At 40.0% G+C, this 24,207-nt stretch overlaps 1 protein-coding gene across 1 annotated transcript in view; it reads left to right on the top strand.

Annotated features, from left to right (window-relative positions):
* LOC134728814 (uncharacterized) overlaps window positions 1-24,207 on the top strand; it is a 182,537-nt gene that overhangs the window by 5,713 nt on the left and 152,617 nt on the right. Inside the window, exon 5 of the mRNA XM_063595886.1 lies at window positions 18,927-18,984. The gene's annotated coding sequence lies outside the window, so the exon portion shown is untranslated. The remainder of the gene's footprint in view (window positions 1-18,926; window positions 18,985-24,207) is intronic.

The following is a 24,207-nucleotide window of genomic DNA, read 5'->3' as shown; positions in this document are numbered from 1 at the left end:
ATAATATATTGTGCCTTCAATCTCTAAAAGTCCTATGATTCCTGCCTGTTTCCCTAAACTGGGAAGCCCAGTCCCTTGCTTTGGTAGTTGTCTATAGCTTTGGGCAGTCTTTAATAATCTCTTATTCTGTGTGAATTTTCAACAGGGATGAGACTCAAGATTGTATTGGTCAGTTTGTATACCTGTACATTATAGCTAATTAATCAATCACTCATTACAATCTCCTATCCTACAAAGCAATGGACATACTGTTGGTGTAGTGATCTGGGCTCTTTAAGGTTCGTGGGGTGCCTGTGTCCCTGCATAATATTTGTTTCAGTCTTTTATCAAAGCCATCTTGCCAAAGGTGTTACCTAATGCCTGTTAGTGGAAGATGAGTCATCTGTCTCTGAGAGAGGTGATAGTGCAGATTGTTTCTTAATGCTAAAATGATAATGAATGGATTATAGGATGGAAAACTTGGATCATATATGCATTATTAGTCATTTCTTCTAAACTTAGGAAATATATATTGTGTGTAATACATTTTGAGGTTCCGTGTGCTATTTTAAATAATCTGTATTCCATTGTTTATTATTTATGACAAAAGTAAGCATTTAACTTTAATATAACTCCTTAAGTAGAAAACCTTGACATTGACTGATTGGAGAAACAATGTAGTGACAGTATTAAGTACCATTAAAGAGGCCTTTTCACCAGAAAAGACGTACTTTAGTAGATTTGTAGAGGGGAATAAATGGATTTACAGCATGTTAAACCTAGTTTTAGAAGCCTGCTATTAACTTGTTCTAGCTAGAAGGATTTTCCAAAGGAATAATAATTTGGCATATTTCAAGTGAACTTCACTTTAAAAAAATCTATTTTCCACTGTCTGGATATAATTTGTCTAGGAGAAGTACTTGTTTCAGATCCACTAGGATTAATCTGAATTTAAAGGTTATGTTTCTTAAAATTTTCTAAACTATTTCTGCATCCACTTGCATAGTGTGATGTTAAATATTCTTTAGTTCATACATTTAATTTAACCAACTGGAATCTTGAGATTTAATTAACTTCCCTCTCCTATTTTCATGTGCAATATAATTTGTGTGTATGTGCAAACACACACAATACTTATATTTTTTTCTTTTTGTCACTTTTCATTCCTATGATAGAATATCAGAGGGCCTGATTTGTGTTTCTTTCATACACTAAAGAGCTTTAAACAAGAGATATTTATGTTTTCAATTTTCTTATGTCAGCTTCTGCTATTATAACCTGTAAACTCTTACCCACCCAAATGGGATGATTGCTAAAAATAAGCAAACAAATAAATATATAAGCAGCATTCTGTTTGCCACCCTCCAGGATAGCCAGGAAGGCATATTTTCTCACTCTTAGGTACACATATACTTCCACATACACATAGAGTTTAAGGTCCTACAGACCCTTATTTAAATAGTGGACAAGGCCGGGCGCGGTGGCTCACGCCTGTAATCCCAGCACTTTGAGAGGTCGAGGCGGGCAGTTCACCTGATGTCGGGAGTTCAAGACCAGCCTGACCAACATGGAGAAACCCCGTCTCTACAAAAATACAAAATTAGCCGGGATGGTGGTGCATGCCTGTAATCCCAGCTACTCGGGGGGCTGAGGCAGGAGAATCACTTGAACCCGGGAGGCAGAGGTTGCAGTGAGCTAAGATTGCGCCATTGCACTCCAGCCTGGGCAACAAGGGCGAAACTCCATCTAAAAAAAAAAAATAGTGGACAAAAGTAGTATTTGATTGGGAGAACTGTGTATGGTAGTTTTTCAAGTAAAAATAATGTATTCAGATTTTTAGAAATGTAGCAGCATAGGAAGAATTCATTTGAATTACTCCCTCTGGAAAATTTTCATATTTACACTGTCAACATAACCCCCAGCACTGAGAACAGTGCCCGGTACCTATGACATATAGCCTGGCATATGGCAGACACTAAGTATATATTTTGTGGAATTAATGCATCATCTCTCCCTCTTTGTGTAATGCTGCAAATATTTCAAGCTTCATTTGTGTGGATAGTAAAAGTTTAGAGAATGGAGAAGAAATTACTGTAATTTCTAATTGTTTCTGGCACTGCATATTTTAAGCCAAAATAGCCAACTTAGCCAGTGATATTTTGGAATATATTTCTTGTCAGTATAGAAAGTAATGCCAGGGCTATTTATTTTCCACAAATACAGCCATCCTAAGTATGGAATAGCCCTTTAATAGCCCACAGCAGCATAACAAAGGTTATGGCAGCAAGTCCAAAGGAATACTTTGTTTAGTTGGTGCTGGAGGGTAAAGTTTGCTGGCCCCAGTGTAATTATCCAGACTGGAATGTGACCAAGGTGCTGTGTTAACATCTCTAACAGTGGGAGAAAAGCCACAGGTGAGGTCTGTAATGACTTCAGTGGCCAAAGCCTTTGCTCTGGTCTCATTTGCAAGAGAGTACCTTGAGCATCTCGAAAGCCCCAGAAGCCATTGTGGATGTAAGGGATAGAGCCCAGAGTTACCATCTGGATCCCAAGTACCACATTTCTAGTCACTGGAAGAAGTCATAATTCCAGGTGTTTGTGCCATTGAAATAAAACTTTCTTCTTTATCCTGTTGAATCTTTGTGAGGGAGGAGGTAGTGTCCCTGAAGACAACCCTGACAGAATCACAGGATAGGTAGTCTTTCATACCTCCAGTTCCTTTTACAGTGAGTGCTCTTCACCTTTCTACCACTGCCCAGGTGTTTATCTCCTTTGTAGGGTTTTATTCACATCTGTGTATCAGCACATCTTTGTTAAAGTGTAAAAGCTGATAAAAGGTTAAAGTACTTTTCTGGAGGGATTCCTGAGTGTCTTGCATATATTAGGTGCTCAATATGTATTTGCTTAGTTTTAATAGTGGAATTGTACCTACTATTTTAATACATAGGGAAGATTTTTTTTTTGTCCAGGGAACCTTTCAATACCACTTAAATAATATCATACTATGTATTTCTTTGGGGATTATTTCTTTAATAAACATTTGTTGGGCATTTACCATATAAATGGTACTGTATTTGGCTTTGGGGATCATACAGATTTTTTTTTTTTTTTTTTTTTTTTTGAGACAGAGTCTCGCTCTGTCGCCCAGGCTGGAGTGCAGTGGCACCATCTCGGCTCACTGCAAGCTCTGCCTCCCGGGTTCACGCCATTCTCCTGCCTCAGTCTCCCAAGTAGCTGGGACTACAGGTGCTCGCCACCATGCCCAGCTAATTTTTTGTATTTGCTTTTTAGTAGAGACGGGGTTTCACTGTGTTGGCCAGGATGGTCTCGATCTCCTGACTTCGTGATCTGCCCGCCTTGGCCTCCCAAAATGCTGGGATTACAGGTGTGAGCCACCACGCCCGGCCTCATGCAGATTCCTAAGGCACAGTTGCTGCTCATGGAAGAGAACATGCTGCTTGCAGGGAAGTGCACAGATTCAATGTGTTCTGGCAAGTGGACTGTGCATGGAGGTTGGTATGGAGAGCAGGGCAGAAGACACAGACCATGGAGGACCTGGTAGAGTCCACCAAAGATTTTGGACTTAATAATGTTGTCAGTGTTTTTCAAATCTGTCTGTTCATAGGAATCCCATGATGTGTTTGTCACAATACTGATTTCCAGATCCCACCCAAGACCCACTGAATGGACATCTTCAGGGATGTGGCCTGGTGCAGCAGACATAGTCAGTTTGCTACTCATGCCCTGACACTCCCTGCTTCAGGATGCAGTTCTGCAAGTACCTCCTATTCCCCACCTGGGGTTTCTCTCCCATGTGTGGGGAAGCTTAGTAGTGCAGCACAGTTAATGGCCTCAGGAATAGACCTCAGCCAGTGACATGAGAGAGTTGGGTAACATGCTAGCATCCTCAGTTACCCACAGTCATAGCCAGCTAGACAACCTGTGCTTTAAAAATGGCTGTCTCCCTTCTCCATTCCTCTACCAGTACTTCCTAGGATCCCCTCCCCAAATAAATAACTTGTACTTAAATTCTGTCACAAGGTTGGCTTCTTCAACGTAAGATATGGAAGAATCTGCTTTTTTTTTTTAAAAAAAATAACGAGGCAAGTTTGGGAGACCTGGCCTCAGGTGATAGAGACCTACTGATGAGGGCATTGCTCCTTAGATTTGCAGCTTAGAAAGATGATTCTGGCAGATGTGTGGGAAATGGATTGATGGAGGAGGAGTTGGGGACATGGAGACCAGCTAGGAAGTGGCACTGCTCAGACAATCATGAGTACCTAAGCTAAGGTATAACTGTGGGGATGGAGGTACGGAAAGGATTTGAGATGGATTCTCTAAAACAGTCAGCATGACATAGAAGCCTGTGCCATGTGGTCACTTACCTGCCATTCCCCAGATGAGTGTTAGCCCTCCACCTCGTCCTGTTGCCCTGCCCTGCCCTGCCCATTGGACTTGGCACCCCTGAAAGGGCTGGGAATCCTCTGTCTTGCCCATAATCTATAATCTTAGGCTTTTTACAGTCAAGTAGTACATGTCTGAGCATAAATAAAAGAAGGAAAGATAAATTGAAGAATATGAATAATTCACTATCAGATCATTAAAGGAAGAAAGTTATATTTTACGGGAAGGATTTGTGGAGTTGTAGAGAAGGAGAGCTGAAGAGAGATCTGTGGTGCATCATTTTGTGATGAATAGTGATTTTTTTCCCCCCTTGCTCTTGGTGAAGAGGTGATTTTCATCCACCATCAGTTTCTGGAAGACCTAGTATGACTCTGTGCAATTGTGTCTGTTGTTTTCCCTGATGCTTTGATAGCCTATATTTTAGCTAAGTGAATGAGTGGTAGTTGGGGGTGGGGTTGTTTTTTTTCCTCTTGTTCTGTCATAATGCCAAGCTTTTGACTGCAATTTTTCCTGCCAGTTCTTAGGCCACTAGCTCCCAAAGGGGATAAAGGGGTAAAGAGAGTGAGAGAAAGAAAACATAAATCTGTAAAGAGAGCTGTTTTGAATTGAATGCTTAATTATGAAATGAAGAGGCTGAAGCTTGTTAGAAGATATGAAATAAGATAAGGCAGGCTTCTAATTGTCCCATGTAGGAATACTAATATTCTGGCTCTCTCTATAGTTAGAAATGCAAAGGCTGAATAATCAAACAATAGTAACCCAACATCATCCCCATATTCTTGCAAAAGTAGTTTTGAATCAATGACAAAGAAAAGACCAAATTATAAGAAGTGGTGGAGTGGGTCAGCAAAGAGCTTACTGGGCTTTGCTTATCAGCGAGAACAAAAGAGTGCTGACAGTGGAAATACTGAGCATGTGAGTGTAAGGGGCCCCGGATACACAGTAGAAAAGAAGAAGCCTTGTTAATTGTGGATATTATGTACATACTTATGCTATTTTTTATTAAACATTTTATTTCGGGATAATTGTAGATTCACATGCAATTTTGAGAAATAATACAGACTTTGGGAGGCCAAGGGGGTGGATCACTTGAGGTCAGGAGTTCGAGACCAGCCAGACCAACATGGTGAAACCCCGTCTCTACTAAAAATACAAAAAAAAAAAAAAAATTAGCCAGGCATAGTGGTGGGCGCCTGTAATCCCAGCTACTTGGGAGGCTGAGGCAAGAGAATCACTTGAACCCGGGAGGTGGAGGTTGCAGTGAGCTGAGATCATGCCATTGCACTCCAGCCTGGGCAACAGAGTGAGACTCCGTCTCAAAAAAAAAAAAATAATACAGAGAGATCCTGTGTACCCTTTGCCAGTTCCCACAAAGATAACATCTTATAAAACTATAGTGTACAGTTTTATTAGCAGGATATTGATATTGATACAATCCATCAGTCTTATTCAGATTTCCTCAGTTTTACTTGTACAACTATGTGTGTGTATGTGTGTGCGCACATATGTATTTACTTTTATGGACTATTATATTTTTCATTTTAAAAGTCAGCCTTTTTTAGTGTAGAATTTTTCTTAAGAATTTTTTTCACGTGTTTGGACTAGTCCTGACTTAATTGTAACTGAAGAAAGCGTAACAGAGAATAAATTCCCCAACCCCTTCCAATGTGGATTCTGCATAGCAGCATCAGGGGCCACTTGAATGTGGCAGGAAGGTCAGTCAGCTATTCCAGAAGGTAGAACTTCTAGTTTATTTATTCCCTTGTGACCATTGTATGGCAATAAGCAAACCTTTTTAAAGTATGCCTATTGTAAAAGGAGCTTCTTACTCAAGCTCACTGGAACTCCTCTTCCTTTCACCAGCATTTCTATCCTCCTCTCTGGTGTTGGGTACAGCATTCCTTGCTCTTCCTTCCTCCTCTGTGTATATGAGGGGCTCACCCCTGCAGGCTGCTTTCTCAGATTTCTGAGTCAGCTGGCTTGCTGTGTTTTACCCTTGGGAGGCACTGGTGGGAGACCGCAGGGAAAAGGGTGATGCAGGATTTTTTTTTTTTCCCTAGCTGTGGGTAGCATCCCTCGCAATGGGAATTCACGTCTGTAGCACAGCTTGTGCTCAACAGACCTTCTCTGGTTCTAGCTGCTTACTAGTGACCTTGTCCCACAGATTCCAGCAATACTACTTCCTGCTATAGTCCAGGGGAGGTAGTGCTTCCTGTTCATGCTAATCTCTAGATTACCTCACTATCTGGTGGTAGGCTGTCTGCACCTCCATCACCTGAGTAGTCAATTCTCTGCATTTAATTTCCTCAGTGGAAAATCTTGAAGATATTTCTGTTTTCCTAATTAGACATTCCCCAGTTCCTCAAAGCATGGGAATGTTATAAATCTGGTGAGATTTTTTGTCTTCTGAAATTGTAGCTTCTTCCACTCCAAAAAATCTTACTAGTTCCAGGTGGGGCAGACGTTACCTGCATTTATAACTTCACCCCTGCCACCAGGAATCTCTGTCCCTTTGCTGATTCTTCATTCCCTCCTCGACTGTGGTTTCCAAGCACCTCTTTTTCATACATGTTTGTCAACTTGGCAATCTCCCTCCAATGTCTTTGTTATTCTGTCCTTCAAACCCTCATTTGCTAACACTCCCTATCTTATTTTCTACCAGCAGTTCTTACTCATCTCTTATGTATTATACCATTAACATACTAACATATTGGTCTTATGATTCACTCCTAAATGTATGTTGGCTTTCAGTTCATACCTCTGCTCCATAGGGTTTGGTTTGGCTGGCACTTTACTGCATGAAAATACTTTTTATAGTATTATCAGCCTCCTCCACCTTATTGCCTCCGGAAGTATATGTGGTTATATCATAAAAACAATGTCAAGAACATTATTAAGAATGCTTGGTTAAGAAAAAACAGGCCTCAAGTAGCATCTTCAAACAAGGCAAATTAAGAAGGTCTGTCAATGGAGCAAAGCTGGGGGCCACCATAGTGGTCACACACACTGCCTTAAGGAAGGAGGCACAAAAGAGCAACTTGAATTCCTTAGGGGTGGCAGTGGGGCATTGTGGTGACTCTCAGGCTCCCTGTCTCTGCTGGAAAGAGGTTTTATTGGTTGCAACCGTGTAGGCCCCCCTAGCAGCTTCATTCTTTCTCTGGGGGCCCCAAGTCAAGCAGAGAGAGCAGGAAGCTGGAGCCTCAATTAAGAACAAGCTTTAGCGCTATCTCTAAGATGTTCAAAAGGGCACATCAACCACCCAATCGTGGGCACTCCATCCTCAGATGCCAGGAGTAGTTTAGGCATTGTAGCACACATGGGAATAGTCTTAAAATTAGTAGCCATGCAGATCACCACCAGGTCTACTGACCTGAGGCCTGGGAAAACTCAAAGCTTTAGCAGAAGAAAACTCAAGTACTGAAAAATCACCTTTGGGCTAGGTGAGGTGACTCACACCTGTAATTCCAGCACTTGGTGAGACCAAGGTGGGAGGATCACTTGAGACTAAGAGTTCGAGACCAGCCTGGGCAACAAAGTGAGACCCTGTCTCTACAAAAAATAAAAATATTAGGGATGCACACCTGTAGTCATAAGCTACTCAGGAGGCTGAGGTGGGAGGATTGCTTGAACACAGAGGAGTTTGAGATTATAGTGTGCTATGATCATGCCATTGTACTCCAGCCTGGGTGAAAGAGCATGGGAGGCTTTGTCTCTAAAAAAAGAAAAAAGGTTGGGCACAGTGGCTCAGGCCTGTAATCCTAGCACTTTGGGAGGCCGAGGTTGGCGGATCACTTGAGGTCAGGAGTTTAAGACAAGCCTGGCCAACATAGTGAAACCCTGTCTCTACTAAAAATACAAAAATTAGCTGGGCATGATGGCAGGCACCTGTAGTCCCAGGTACTTTGGAGGCTGAACAGGAGAATTGCTTGAACCTGTGGAGCAGAGGTTGCAGGGAGCCGAGATCACGCCATTGCACTCCAGTCTGGGTGCCAAGAGCGAAACTCCATCTCAAAAAAAAAGAAAAAAGAAAAGAAAGATCGCTTGTGGCTTATGGCATGGATGGTAAATGTGTTCAGGTTTTGATGTTTTGTTGCCCTTGCAGTGAGAGCAGGGCTGGGGGATGTGTTGTGGGCTGGTGCACACAGTTATGAATAGATGGATCTTTTTGGAACCTGTCTGTAAGGCCATCCCTTGCCTCTGCTCTCCATAATGATCAGAAGTGGTGAGTGCTGGGCGGGAGGATTGTGGATTAGGCGGCTCTGAGTGAACTGACAATGGAAAAGAAATAAGCTTATTTTAAATGGGCATAAGCTTTGAAGGCAAGTAATTAAGACACACTTCAGCCTCGTGGACAAATTAGGGTTCTAGTTAATACAAGTGCAAGATTGGAAAAAATCACGTGCACACCTATAATCACTGAAGAGCAGTTTGTTTAGTAACAAAACACCAATTATGCCTGCCTTTATGTGAGTTTCTCCTCCATTTTCCTTTTTCTTTATCTCTCAGAACCGACTAAGTCCAGGGCCCTTATTTTCTGGTAGTACTCTATACACCCTTTTTCAAGAAAGTCATGCCTATGTGAAAGTAGCTAACAGTTTCTCCTGACATCCTTCTGAATTCTAGTCTTTGATCCATTTCAGTTGTATCTTTCTGCAGAGATGTACACAATGTTTCTTTCCTTATTACTTAGTAATGTGCTGTGGCATGAAGAGAGAGTTTTTAAGTGGAATTTTCTTGGGCATTAGAGACTTGATTCTATCAAGCATCACAAAGTAGGTGCTGTAGAAGTTAGAGAAGCTGTTTTCTGTGCTTGGTGGATGTACTCTATATTGAGCTGATTCTAAGAAGCTTCTGAGTTTCCTCATCTAGTTATTATGAATTTTAGAATAACTAACATTTTATTTTTCATATGATATTGCGATTATAGGCCTTTAATCATTTTGTAGAGATTTAATGTTTTTGGAGAAAAACATGCTAGATATTCATTGTGCGTGCCTAATGAATAGGTATTTGTTGTGCCAAGTTCACATGAGATGCTGGGAACATAGTGGTGAACAAAATAAGCAGCATTCCTGTCTTGGGAGTCTACAGTTTACTGGAAAATACATCAAACAGATAAACAGAACAGTAATTATGTAATTGGATCTTATGATAAGTACTTTGAAAAAACTGGGTTTCTCTGAAAGGGCATAATGAGGGTGAAGTGACAGAGGAGGCTTATATGGAAGAGTAATTTATAAATTCATACCTGAAGGGTGGTTGGGGTTATCCAGGTGAGAGTCCCAAGTATGAAGTCCAGATGTGTGAAAGCTTGGCTTTTAGAAACCAGGAGGAGGCCAGTGTGGCTGGAGAGTATAGAGAGAAAGGGTGAACAGTGGCGGGAACAAGGCTGCTGAGGTGGAGGTTAGGACCCAATTATGCTGGACCTAGTAAACCATGCTGGGGACTTTGGATTTTCTCCTATGTGCAATGGAGAGCCACTGAAGTGTTTTTGCTTTTGCTTTTGTCTGCCATGTAAAAAAAATGAGGTGAAATTCACATGACACAAAATGAACCATTTTAAAGTGAACAATTCAGTGGCATTTAGTATATTCACAATATTGTGCAGCCACCAAAAGGAAATCCTATACTCCTTAAGCAGTCATTGAAGGGTTTTAAGGGAAGTGATGTGGTCTGATTTGTAATACATAAAACCCTTCTGGCAGGTTTCTGGAGGAGAGATTGGAGAGGGCAAGACTAGAAACAAGAGAACTAATTTGGAAATTATTTTCAAGTGCAGGAATAGATGGTGGTGAGTTCCTGGACAAGGGACAAGAATAGTGACCATAAATGTAGAGAAGAGTAGAATCATCCAGAATAGAGTCATAGAATCAGGTTTGATTATCTTTAAGGGGGACAAAATCCTCTTGTAATGATCTACATCATTGTTTCACAAAGGGTGATCCGTACACTATTCAGATCTATCTAGGTTGTTTTTAAAATTATAGCTAGCAGCCCATCTCAAGCTACCGATGCAGAACGCCGAAGATAGTCCATAAAGGATTCTTGTTGGAACTGAAGTTTGAGAACCACTCAGTATTGTCTTCTCTTTCCTTCTTTTTTTTTTTTTTTTTTTTTTAAGACAGAGTCTTGCTCTGTCGCCCAGGCTGGGGTGCGGTAGCACAGTCTCAGCTCACTGCAACCTCTGCCTTCCCAGTTCATGTGATTCTCCTGCCTCAGCCTCCCGAGTAGCTGGGATTACAGGTGTGTACCACCACGCCAAGCTAATTCTTTGTATTTTAGTAGAGACAGGGTTTCACCATGTTGGCCAGGCTGGTCTCAAACTCCTGACCTCAGGTGATCCACCTGCCTCGGCCTCCCAAAGTGCTGGGATCTTCTTTCCCATTTTTATGCTCTGTAGGATTGAAGGCTGCCAACAGTCCATCCAGGTGGGAGGGAATTACAATCAGACACAGAATAGACAAATGGATAGCCTAGTGCATGCTTGTAATTTTGAGTGGGAGGAATGCTTTTTGGGGAAGCATCTTTAACTTGATCCCAAAGCCAACATGTAGTATAGACAATTTGATACTTGGTGTTTATTTTAGATTATCTTCTTTGAGTACCATGACTTTCTCAGAACACAATAGTGTCCGACTGTGAATAATGCCAGTATCATGAAATACCATGTAAGTAGTGTAGTAATTTATTGTAAAAGCAACAAATAACTGCTAGAAATTAACTTTGGAACTGATGGAAATTATCCTACTATCTTTGCAGTTACTTTATATCTATAAGATTCCTTTTATTTTAAAGAGATATCACACCAATGCTGTAATCCCAGCACTTTGGAAGGCCCAGGCGGGCGGATCATGAGGTCAGGAGATTGAGACCATCCTGGCTAACACGGTGAAACCCCATCTCTACTAAAAATACAAAAAAAAAAAAAAAAAAAATTAGCCGGGCGTGGTGGCAGACGCGCCTGTATTCCCAGCTACTCGGGAGGGAGGCTGAGGCAGGAGAACGGCGTGAACCCGGAAGGCGGAGCTTGCAGTGAGCCAAGATGGCGCCACTGCACTCCAACCTGGGCGACAGAGCGAGACTCCATCTCAAAGAAAAAAAAAAGAGATATCACACCAATGAACTGATTTTAGAAGCCAGAGTTTTTGAGAACTTTTTGGGAAGATTCTACAAACTCTGGTAAAAAATCACCAGTAAACAAATAGAGATTTTTATCTTTGACTTCTGTTTGCCTTTGGTAGATATTTCTAAACCCACTGTTACCTCTTAGACCTGTCACTTCCAGCCTGAATCTACAGCACTCAGATGTCTCTAACCCATGTTTTTCAAAAGTCTTTCAAAGAATCTCTCTTTACAAAATGTATATAATGTACTTAATTAATTAAGTTATAATTATAGAACTGAAAGAGTTCACAGAGAACATCTAGTCTTCTAATTTCCTTGAAATTATTACCTTTGGAGAGCCTGGAGTGACTAGAATAAGGCTCCTTTACTGATGGGTGGGTTAGGTCCTCGGGGGTTTATCCCACACAAAAAAAGATGTGGATACCTAGCGACAGTCAGGGAGGTACCATCTGTCTAATATGATAGTGCTGAGAACCCCTTTGCAGCTTTTACGTGGCCTCAAAGGTTCCTGCTCTTTCTGGAGGCAGCTGTGTCATTGCTCTGTCTATGCCTCTGCCCTCCCGCCTTGGATTCTCTCTTTTTGGGATAGGAAGTGTTCAGCTTCTGTAGGATGTTTCATTTTGATTAATGTTATTTCCACTCTTCTGGAAAGACACTTAGGTACCGCTGGCTGTGCTTCTTTTTCAGCATGTATAAATTCAGATCTGAAAGGGGTTTCATTGCTTCATCATGGAATTTTATAATGAAATAATAATTTGAGTGCCTGGCTAGTTTTCTTGATTTTTTTTTCTCCTGGAACACAAGTTTGGAGAGGGATATGAAGCAAAGCCATCCATTTATTTCACACTAGAGACAGACAGAATCAGTAAATAGCCAGTTTTTAGAAGCTTATTTTTCTCCCACAAAAATGCATGTTGTTGCACCCGGGTAAACACTGTAGAAGAATACAAAAAGAAAGTAAAATTACTCAGAATTCCTACTAGAGATAACCATTGTTGATATATCCAGGCATATCTCTTGAGTGTGTGTGTGTGTGTGTACACACATACGTATACTATATGCAGATAAAGTAAATAAATGAGATTTTTGTTGTATGTACTATTATATAATCCATTTTTTCATAATAACATGTAATGGGCCTCTCTCCATGTCAATAAATAAATTTTTTAATGACTTGAATACTTTTATTGGATGCCTTTCATTGTAATACATTTCCCAGGGCAAACTAGCATAAATAGAACATACTGAAAAATCCAATGGGTAGGGGATTCAGGCATGATTTAATCAGGATATAGGATTTCTTTCTTTATAATTGTCTATTTCTTACTCTTTTTCATGCTCCTAATGGTAGCAAAATTTCTGCATCTCTAGGAGCACATTAACTTTCCAGAGAAAAAGAGCTTCTCTTCTTTTACTCCTTCTACTTACACCATTGTAGGTCATGTGACCAGGGGGAATGCCATTTTCTCATTGTCTCAGATCTGGGTAGAAGCATATGCTAACTTCATCCAAACTTCATGAATTGGAAACTAAGAGTTTTGTTAAAGAAGAAGTGGAAATGCCTCACTGACTAGGCAGCTAATGGTGTTTGTTAGAGTTTACTCTAGATTTACTGATAGACATTTGTTTCCAATTTTTCATTCTAAAATTCATTGCTGCTCTAAGCATACTTGCATGTATACCATTCTACACTTGGGCAATTATCTCATTTGGGTAAATTCTTATTAGAGAAATTGCTGGATCAAAAGATACGCCCCTTTGGCATTTTACATAAGCCATCTAAGCCATGAAACTACACTATTGCCAGTTAGGCGTTGATATCCCTCAACTGCCTGTTGTGAGCTTTTGTTTTTAAGTCTCTGAACCTTTAAGTGGAGGCTTCAGAATTAAAGCAGAATTTCAGGTGTCACAATTTCTCTGAGCATGACAAATTGGAACTGACATCATTTGAGGTTAATCAAAGCTCCTGTGGTTTTTAAGTGTTTCACGAGGAAGGCAAAGAGAAAGGGATGGAGAGGAATGTATTCTACCAGCCATAAGCCTAGTGCTTGGTGGGTGATGGCCTAGAGATAGACTATTTGGGAGCCCCTGAGTGGCCACCTGTATCTTGCTGTCAATACATGCTTGCTCTGCAGTCAGTCTGTTACTATCTCCTTCTCCATTCCAGTATAGGATGTAAAGACCAGTGAAGCATAATTGAAAGTGCTTGGAGCTAATGGCCATCTATGCACTTACTCTCTGCTCTCAACTGTAGTTTTTCTGAAATTCTTGCAGTTGAATTTAGTAAAAAAAAAAAATTAACTTAGAAATCAGTGATTTCTGGGTGGCAACACTTAGTGTGCCTTGGTCATCCTTTTGAGGAAGTTAATGGGGAAGCTCATTAGGGTGGCACAGTTGTGGGGACCCAGTGGCAGAGGGGTGCTATTCGCTATAGTAGCCTTTATTAATGTGAAGGAGAGGGCATTTAGAAACCTAGCAGAAGATTCAGTGTTATGGGTAATGTCTTTTGAGTATCTTCAGGCACAGTTGCGTATGTCATCCTATTCAATCCTCATGGCAGCCTTTCTAATGACAATAAGAGGAAGCCAAAACATAGATTAAGTAACTTGCCCACTGTGATAGCTGGTAAATAGAAGCAGCAAGAGTTCTGAACACCTTCCTTTACCACATTGTTCACCATGTTGCTTCTTCTCTCCCCAAATAGAAATTAACTAATAGCAATTTGTTTATTTTATTTTCACTGATACTAGAAAATAAGCAACACAGTGTTAAGTATTGAAATTGAGATATGGCATTGGAGAGATTCACCTAATAATTGTAAATGATAAGTGACTGAAAGTGTAAATGGCCCAAGTAAGGTTTGTGACCTAGGCAGACAACGAGGAAATCGGATTGACAATGACAAAGTGAACAGGCTTACTTGTGAAAAGTGACTGCTAGTTGGGAGTATTCATGAGCATAAGAAACATGGAAAGAGGCCAAGTGGTAAAAATAGATGAGATAAAGTAATATGGTGTATGTATGTTTTAAAGCTGTAAATATGCTAAAGAAATGTTAGTACTTATTATTGTCAAATTAAATATTTATTTATGTTTTAAGAGACAGTATCTTGCTTTGTTGCCCAGTCTGGAGTGCAGTGGCATGATCATAGCTCACTGTAACCTCAAACTCCTGGGCTCAAGTGATCTCCATCTCAGCTATGCAAGTAGCTAAGACTGCAAGGCATGTGCCACCATGCCTGGGTAGTTTTAAAATTTGTTTTGTTTTGTTTTGTTGCAGAGACAGGATCTCACTATGTTGCCCAGGCTGGTCTTAAACTCCTGGCCTCAAGTGATCCTCCTGACTCAGCCTCTCAAAATGCTGGGATTGTAGACATGAGCCAACACACTCAGCCTAGAAATGTTTATTATGGAAGCATATGTTCATTACAGAAAATTTGATTGGTGAAGATTTGGAGATGTCTGAACTTGTCTGCTATGTTTTTTTGGGTTCAGAATGCTAGAAGGATATAGAACAATTAAACGGTAATCAAAAAGGAGGAAAAGCACAACATAAATGAAAGCACAACTTTATCAGAGTAAAAATATATGTATGTAAGAAGGAAAATGTTAGGTTGTAGAGTACTTAGTGGGGAAAAATATGGCTTAAGCTCACTGGAATGGAGTTATGTAATACAGAACCAGTTCATTTGACATTTAGGATATGGAACAGTTCTTTGTGGGCATCCACTAAAAGAAGCCCCCCTCCGCTCCCCCCGACTCTCTTAGTCTCTCTCCCTCCTCCTCATCTCTAATTGCTGAGTGCCAGGTGGAGCAGGAGGGCACTGACAGATTGAGTGGTCCTAGTGAGTCTGGTATTGCATCTGGCATCCAGTGCATTGCTCTCCTCAGGCTCCTGCCGGCTGCTATGCACTGCCCATGTTTGTGGTGTCTGCCAGTGGACAAATGATTAAGAGCCACGGGGGAGAGTAGAGGGCTTTGGCAAGTGCCCAGCTGTGTATGACAGACCCTGCTCACTGTAAGTGCTTTGGTGGAAGCTGAGTGCATTATTTCCCACTGATGCTCTAATGAACCCATTACAGCATATCTGCTGTACTGTCTCCTTAGTCACCTTTATTGGGAATTGACTTCATTGCCCAATTGCACTGATTGTTAGAAACTTTCTTTTAAAGCACAGTCTAAACTTTTCCCTCCTTGGCGTGAGGCAATTGCTGCCTGCCCTATTTGGCAGTTGCTGGGAGTAGCTGTGAACACTGGTGATATTGTTGGCTGAGGAGTAAAACAGAAGCTGCATAAAGTTTGGCTCCCTGCATACTTCAGGGCACAGGTTCTGATCCCAAGGTTAAAAACAACACAGAAACAGTAACTAAAAATGTCATTGAACAGTGCATACTTGAATGGCCTTCAGTGCCCAATGGGGACATCTGTGTTTCATTGTTGAAGATGCCACTGCAAACTTCCAATGCTCCAAATTTTTGCTCCTGTCTCTTTATACTGAAAATCTTAGCGTGAAATATTTAGTGCCCTAGGAAAGCTAAATTAATGGTGAGTCAGAGTAATTAAGGCAAAGTAAATAATCTCCAAGGTTCTCATTCCCCGTGAAACTAATTTCATATCTTATCCTTCATGTGTTAAAAATAGTTCTCTACTAATTCAAGATGCCTGTGCTCTGTGTTGGTGAAGTGCACTTCAGTTCTATTGAAAGGATGCAGATTAGAGAGTTATTTTCAATTGGGCAATTTTTTTTTTAAGAGAGACATTCATTTTGGCACCATGAGAGCGTGAATCTCTTTGGGTGAGCTGAGAGTTGGATACAGCTGCAGCCGGGCAGATGATGGGCCAACTAGCTTATGATAACTTGCAGCTGGGATATCCTTTTCATCCTTTTAGTGAGAATTCTCAATTCTCATTCTTCTGTTCCATGATGAAATTAGTTTAATTTTTTTGGATGGTTTTTGACTGTCCGTAGCTTGACCTTGTCTGTGTCTACAAATTTAGAAACCAAGTCTATTTTACTCTTCTGAGCAATGGGAACATTGGGACTTGAATATAATTTTAATTATTTGTCACCTTAAAATAATCATGAAATACAAGCTCATAACCTTTCCCTGAATACGTTTTTGGACTTCAGTGCTCCAAAGTTTACCTTTCTACAGTTGAGCTATAGCAGTGCACTACCCCATTGTCCCGGAGGCTGGGACGATTGTGGTGCTTTGGCTTGAGTGCGTGGCTAGGATACTATGCTTCCTCAAGTGAATGAACTGTGTTAGGATTTATTGTTACAGCAGTAGCCTTAATCAAATAAGATAATTCTTTCTCTCTCTGTGACAAGAAAGTGTTTTGGTTAGAAAGAATGTAGGTCTTTAGAGGAAAATGTTTAACATACAGTCCGCAGTTACCTACAGTTGAAATATGAGACCATTATCACTGCTCCTGTGCACCTTCAGGATCCCTCAGTCCCTTTCTTCAAAGGGTTGCCTCAGTCCTTTAGTGCATCAGGGACCTGTTTTTCCAGATAAATGCAATTTTGCTTTTAGAATGTTTTGAGGTGGCAACACGGGAGTGGAATATGCAGTGTCCAGTGCATATCACAGAGTAGAATCTGTGTCTAGCCACATGTCCAAGCAGAAAAATGCAGCTAATCCATGGAAGGAGAAGCACATATAAAATGACTAATGATTCTTTTGTCTTTTAGAGGTTTAGTTTTAGTGTCATAAGAACACTTTTTGGTTCCAAGTCTTTGCTATTGTGAATAATGCCGCAATAAACATACGTGTGCATGTGTCTTTATAGCAGCATGATTTATATACCCAAATGTCCAACAATGATAGACTGGATTAAGAAAATGTGGCACATATACACCATGGAATACTATGCAGCCATAAAAAATGATGAGTTCATATCCTTTGTAGGGACATGGATGAAATTGGAAATCATCATTCTCAGTAAACTATCGCAAGAACAAAAAACCAAACACCGCATATTCTCACTCATAGGTGGGAATTGAACAATGAGATCACATGGACACAGGAAGGGGAATACCATACTCTGGGGACTGTGGTGGGGAGGGGGGAGGGATAGCATTGGGAGATATACCTAATGCTAGATGACGAGTTAGTGGGTGCAGCGCACCAGCATGGCACATGTATACATATGTAACTAACCTGCACAATGTGCACATGTACCCTAAAACTTAAAGTATAATAAAAAAAAAAAAAAAAAAAACACTTTTTGGACAATGAAGTCTCTCCTTTTGCTAAAATTTAAATTTCTTTTTATGAGAAGAAAGATACTGAAATTGAGTATAGGCAGACCGTATGTGAAGACATCATACTCTATTTGTATGTTATGACTTTTTAACATTACTATCTTTATTATAATCATTACCTAACGATGTGAAAAGCATCATTGCATCTTTGGATCACTATGATTTCTGAACGAACTGGGTAATGATTATTTTCCGAGTTATAAAGGTGATGAAATTGAAAGTTGGTGAAGTCAGTTTGTCATTCATTCCTTCATTGATTCATTGTTTATTTCGTAAGTGTTTACTGAGTGCTTCCTAATGTTACTGCAGCTCTGAATATACAAAGATGACATGTCCCTGCCCTGGAGGAGCACTTAAGCTACTCGAGGAATGGATAGCTATAGATAACTAACAGTGAGTGATCAGCATTAGGAAGCAAATAATTACCAAGCATTAGAGGGGTGCACAGCAGGGTGTCAGATTAATTCTGACAAGGGAGTTGGGGTGCCTTTCATAGACAAGGGAACTAAGCTAGGCTCCAAGGGGCTCTCCAGGTGGAGGTCATTCAAAGCAGAGACACAGAAGAACACAGTATGTCCAGGGAGCATAGTATTAAGCGGGTGGGATGTTGAGAACATGTGGAGAGTACAGGAAGATGAGGCTTGGAAAGGTCACGTCGGTTGTAAATGACAGAGTTGGGAAAGTACAGGGTTTTCTGCTTCCCAGTTTGATGTTTTTCCTTTAGACTAGGTTCTTTGTTATTTAGTTTTTTCTCCCTAAATACATCATTAGCACCCTCTATATATGCCATGTTGAGGAATATGACAACTAGGAATTTCACTTGACAAGGTTATCCATTTAAGCTAGAGGTGTAGCTTGCATTTGGTCCATGTACAAGTCAGGGCGTGTTCCTATGGATCAGTTAAGGTGACGTGAGTAGGGGCTAAGGCCCAGACATTCTCATTTAAGTGTTCTGCCCGTGAAGCAAATGTCATTTTAATCAATCCCAAGTTGCAAGCACTCTTACCTCATGACCTTAGCCCTAGTTTAGAGGGCTCACAGATTATGTATATTTGGCACTTGCAAATGTAAAAGCTTTAGTAATTATTTTGAAGGAGACAGTGTTTTTTAAGCTGTTTCTTCTGATTGAAAAGTAACTTTTTTGTTCACAGACATGAGGAAATGTTAGAAATAATTGAAAACAACTTGAAGAAGGAGGATAAAGTGAAGGTAAGGCATATTAGCTGTTAGCTGATATTATTGCTTGAAAGCAGGCGTTTTTGTTAGATTTTGTACACTGTATGTGGTGTAAAGAACAAACCTTTCCGTTTTTTTTTTCCTGAGAGCCATGATGTTATCTTAGTAATTGAAAATAATCTTCTAAAGTTGCTCTTTAACTAGATTTACACAATCCCCTTTCAAATCAGCTGTTATCTGCCCTTACATTTCGCAGTAAATGTTGCTGTCTGCACAGCCCCTGCTAACAAGAAGATCAAGTGTAACTCTTTTCATGATTTGAAATAAAGTGTTTCCATCGTAATTTTCCTGGCTCCTGGTTGTGCTGTTACAAGTGGGCTCATTTCTTAGCTGCCTTTGTGAGGATGTTTCATTGTGGAATATAAGGCCCTCTGTTCAAGCAGAGTTTTCTTTCACAAACATCTTAAGGATTTATCTAACTCTCCAATCATTTTAATTTTTTGTTAGAATATGTTTTTGTAGATGTTTCAGGGTTGTGACTGCAATTAAGACAAAGTAGACTTTGCCTCTTAAGTGTCACTCAGCTATACTGGGTGACACTTAAGAGGCACTGTATCCCCTGTTTAAATCTTCACTGACCTCGTTTTGGCAAAATTAGAATAAACAGGATGCCTATTAAGCTGCAGTAGGCAGGTTTTAAATAGGTGTTTTATGTCAGCGGTAAGAGAGGTAAACATTAAACTGGGCTACCTGGGAATGTTGTGAAAAACCGTGGAATCTCCTTTGGGATTCTTCAGGAATCAGATAAATTCTCATAAGTCTAGGATACAAATTCTCTATGAATCTTATATATCTGTGATAATACATGTAACTCTTTTTCTAGATAGTGTTCACATTTTATGTTGTTCCACAGGCATTATTGATCTAAAACTTTTTTGCTTATTCTAGGCTAGCAACATTTTCAGTAATGTTTTCTTTAGCTCAAAATTGCTAATTGCTTACTTTCTCAGGGAAGATGTCAATCAACTGCTATGGAAAGATAATAGGACATGAAGTTCTATTCAAGTTGGAGTATTAAATCAATCTGACATTGTACTTAGGAAGTTCTCAGAGGTATTCATTTCTGGTATTTTGGGAAGTGAATGAGGCTTGAGGGTTGAACTGAGGTTGGGGTTGGAGTGAGAAGACACTGAAGCAACTAGTTGATTTTCAGACTTGTTTTGAATAGAGTCCTCGTAGCTCCACTTCATGATGTCATTTGGGATGTTTAGATTAAGATCTGCTATAGACTGAATGTTTGCATCCTCCAGAAATTTATGTGTTTAAATCCTAATCCACAGGTAATTAGATCATGAAGGCAGGGGTCTCATGAATAGGCTTAGTGCCTTGTAAAAGAGCCAGGAGCACTCCCTTGCCCCCTTTACACTCTGTGAAAATGCGGTACGAACACAGCCATCTATGAGCCATGGTGTGGGCCCTCACCAGACACCGGATCTGCTGACACCTTGATCTTGGGCTTCCCCGCCTCCAGAACTGTGAGAAATAGATTTATATTGTTTATAAGCCACCTAATCTATGATATCCTGTTATTGCAGCCCAGACAAAGACAAGGCCTAACTCTTCCACTTAGCAAACTGTAATTGCCTGAAACATTTTAAGCCTAACTTCCCTTGGATGAAAAGTAAGAAGGTTGAATAAAATTATTTTCTAAGATTTTCAACTTCTCCAAAAATGATGAATTCAGTTAAATATGAAGAAGATTCAATGCATCATATACCATTAATAAAGAGAGTAAATTTATTAGCCGTATTTACACAGTTTGCCTTTTTCAGCTATCCATTGCATTGATTAACTTCCATTAGTAGGGCTAATTGAGAACGGATTGAATCACTTAGACATCTTTCTAATTACATTAACAAATATAGAAATTTCCCATAAATATTTCTTGTAATGCTTCAGAGGCTTCATATGTGACACTTTCTTTATAAAAAGTATATTCTGACTTTAGGTAGACTAAGCATTGTTTTGCATTGTCAATAGTAAGAAGTAAATATCTTGCCTAATTCCCACAGCTGGCTACCATGAGTGCATTTTCAGTACTCTAGGATTCCGAGTGAGTGCTTGTCCCAGATTATTAACTTTCATCTGGTGAAAATGGATGCCACTGGCTTACATTTACTGGAGGCTAGAGACTTAGGTTGTGCTTCTCCATTTCTTTCTATATTGTGTTTTGATTAGTGCAATGCTTACTAGTACTACCACTTAAAAGACATAGAGGGACAATCGTAGGGAGTTAAATTCAAATTTTATCTCATAGTTAACTATATATGTGAGAAAATTGATAAGAAACTCAAATCTGATTGTGAAGCTTAATGTATCTATCCCTAATTATCTGAGAAGACTGAGACGTGGCTGTCCTGTGGAATGAATAATAGCTCCCAACTTGCACACCTTTCCCTCTTCTCAATAGTAGGCTGTTGACAGCACAGGGAGCAATGGGAAAACTGGAGGGAGATGTTTGCTTAGAGGAAATGGAAGTGGCTACATCTGTAGTTTACATTCATCCTAGAGCTCCAGACCGACCTGGGTAATGAAGTTTAAATTGCCCCTGAGCTGCTTTAATTTATGAGTTTCCTGCTTAATCGAGATGTTGCCAGATGAATTCTTCAGACTTTTGCCAACACTGAGCTATCCCTCAAGACATATCTCAGCAGCCCTATCCATCTCAGATACACCCATGCACATTAAACATTACCCTTCTCCTTGTACCAGTAAGGCCAGTTTTATAGGACATACGGTTTAGAAAAAGCAGACAAGGAGAATATGCATTAATTATATTTGTAGGAGGAGGCAGCATGACCCTAGAGAAGAGCAGAGACACACTTTTATTTTATTTTATTGTTTTTTATTGCTCTTTCTCTTCCTGTTCTACAGCTGACTACTTGGAATGATCTTTCCAATTCCTTTCCTGTAAAAGTTTGTAATATTTTACTAATTAGAGCTGGAAGGAGACACAGATTTGGCTTAAAGCAGCAAGAACATGGTGAGCACTTTAAAATGTTATATTCCAAGAATCCTGAGTAAATTCAGCAGATGCAGAGGCGAAGAAAGAGGACCTACAGTCCCTCAAGTTGAAGAGCAAGGAAAGGCTCTCCCAACAAAATGAAATTCTTCTGAAAACAATCTAGTCTCATGCTGAAAAGTGAGCAGACATCCAGAGATAGTGGGCAGGGAGTTGATATTTGTAACATGCTAATGCAGAGTCATTTCTGTGGAAGTGTGTAGGTAGTTTTTTATACTCTCACAGAACAGTGTGTTTTTTCTCTGTATAAAAAGTGCTCTGAGAGTTACTGCATTTATCTGAAGTAATTTCAAGGTGTTTGGAAATGTGATGAGTCCATGTGGCAAATTTAGAAACATGAGGGTATTTTCTTTATCGTCTGAGGTAGTTCCATGTGTTTTTGTATGAAATAAAGGTGGTTTCCTTCAGATTGAAAATGTCTATTAAAAAGTTTCACTGGTTTTAGTGCTGAGGAATTTGCATTCTCTTGCCTCAATTTTTCTATACCTGAGGGGAAAATTAGGTATCTTGTGGGCATCTCTGCTCCGGGAGCATTGTTTCCTGGAAGGAGAATGAGGACAGGAAGGCAGGAAGACTCTCGGGCCTCTTTCTGTGACTTTGGGCAGCTCACTTAGAATCTTGGTGGTCTCAGCTTCCCTCTCAAAATAATAATAATTGTACTTGCCTTTTTCATATCCCAGGAATTTAGGGAAAATAAGGGAGATAATAGTACAAATGTTTGAGCTTCTTCTAGGGAAAATTCTGTATAATCCTAATCATAATTGACATAATGCTCATTGCCAGGCAGGTGGCATCTGCTTGCTTGTTTGCTTGTTTTTTTTTTTTTTCCACTTTAATGCTTTTGGAATATCTGTGATCCTGGAATAAAGTCAGGAAAGTGCAGTGCCTCTTGTCCCACTGAAAATATTTTCCACAAATTCTGTGCATGTGAACTTTGTTTTGGGCAAAGAGTCTTTTTACTTTATATATGATGACAGTTGTTTGGATTCCCTTGGAAATTTTTATTTATGTTCCAGCTTATAAAATGCAAGGAGAAGAACAATTTAGCTGAAGAGAGCAGGATAGAAGGGAGGGATGATGGCAGAGGCGGGCAGTGTGGACAAGTGCTAATGGAGTCAACGGGCCCTAAAGAAAACAGAATGCATCACTGATCCAGGGATGTTTAGTGTGGGGCAAACATGCACACGTTGGGTTCCAGGCATTCGGGGGAGGGCATGGACAGATGGCAGGGGACAGCATGCAGTGGGAGTTCTGTTCCTCTACATCCCTCAGAGAGTTCTGTGTCTTCCTGGTATAAATACATAGTACTAACATTCATGAGGATTACCAGGAGCACTGAAAATAGTGTAAATTACAATCATTTGTCTATTTTAGTGATTCAGGGCAGTACCTAATGTTGCATTTTAGAAGGACTTGGTTTTAGAAATGTTAAATAAACCTTTAGTACAAGGTGATACATTCTAGCCTTGTACTTAGACCAGGATATTCTTTCATGATGGCAGACAAATGAGGAGTTTCTTTTCATTATCTAATGAAAAAAGAGTTGGTCTATATTTTCTCAGTGTATTCCTATAGGGAAGAGAGTCTTATTGTTGATAACCTTTCAGACAAGTAGATGCTTCTGCATCCTATGAGGTATTCCCAAAGCCCCTCTTTAATCTCCACCATTGTGCATAATTTTGTGATAATGAAGCAGTTATTTTCTTCTCTTGATAGACATTTTATGAAGGCAGAGACTATGCCACTCTTGCTTACAGTTGCAGCTCCAGCATCTAACATGGTGTCTTAACACATAGAAGATGCTCAGTAATTATTTGTTAAATGAATGGATGGGTGGGTGGATATGCCCTAATATGATGCAGCTTGATTATGCTGTAGTCTGGCTGGATTAAGACATCATCCAAGAAGTAAATACAGTATCTTTAACTGTTGCCTGTATCTACACACTGAAGAGACATCTTCCAAGGTGATGAAAAAAAGTCATACCTTTGAAAATCATTAAACTCTTATTTTTAAAATGTTTATCAAATGATTCTGATGTGCAGTTTAGAGTGTCATCCTCTGATTTAGAGTTAAACAATTATATTTTACTCTGCAAGATAGTGGCTTCATCACTAGAAGTTAAGAAAACAACTTTATCAGATATTGTAGAGACTGTTTCAGTATAGCATGAG

The sequence above is a fragment of the Pan paniscus genome, chromosome 14, assembly GCF_029289425.2.
Source record: "Pan paniscus chromosome 14, NHGRI_mPanPan1-v2.0_pri, whole genome shotgun sequence".
In the NCBI taxonomy this organism is placed as follows: Eukaryota; Metazoa; Chordata; class Mammalia; order Primates; family Hominidae; genus Pan; species Pan paniscus.
Note: the sequence above shows the minus strand (reverse complement) of the source record. Positions and strands in the feature narration are given on the sequence as shown.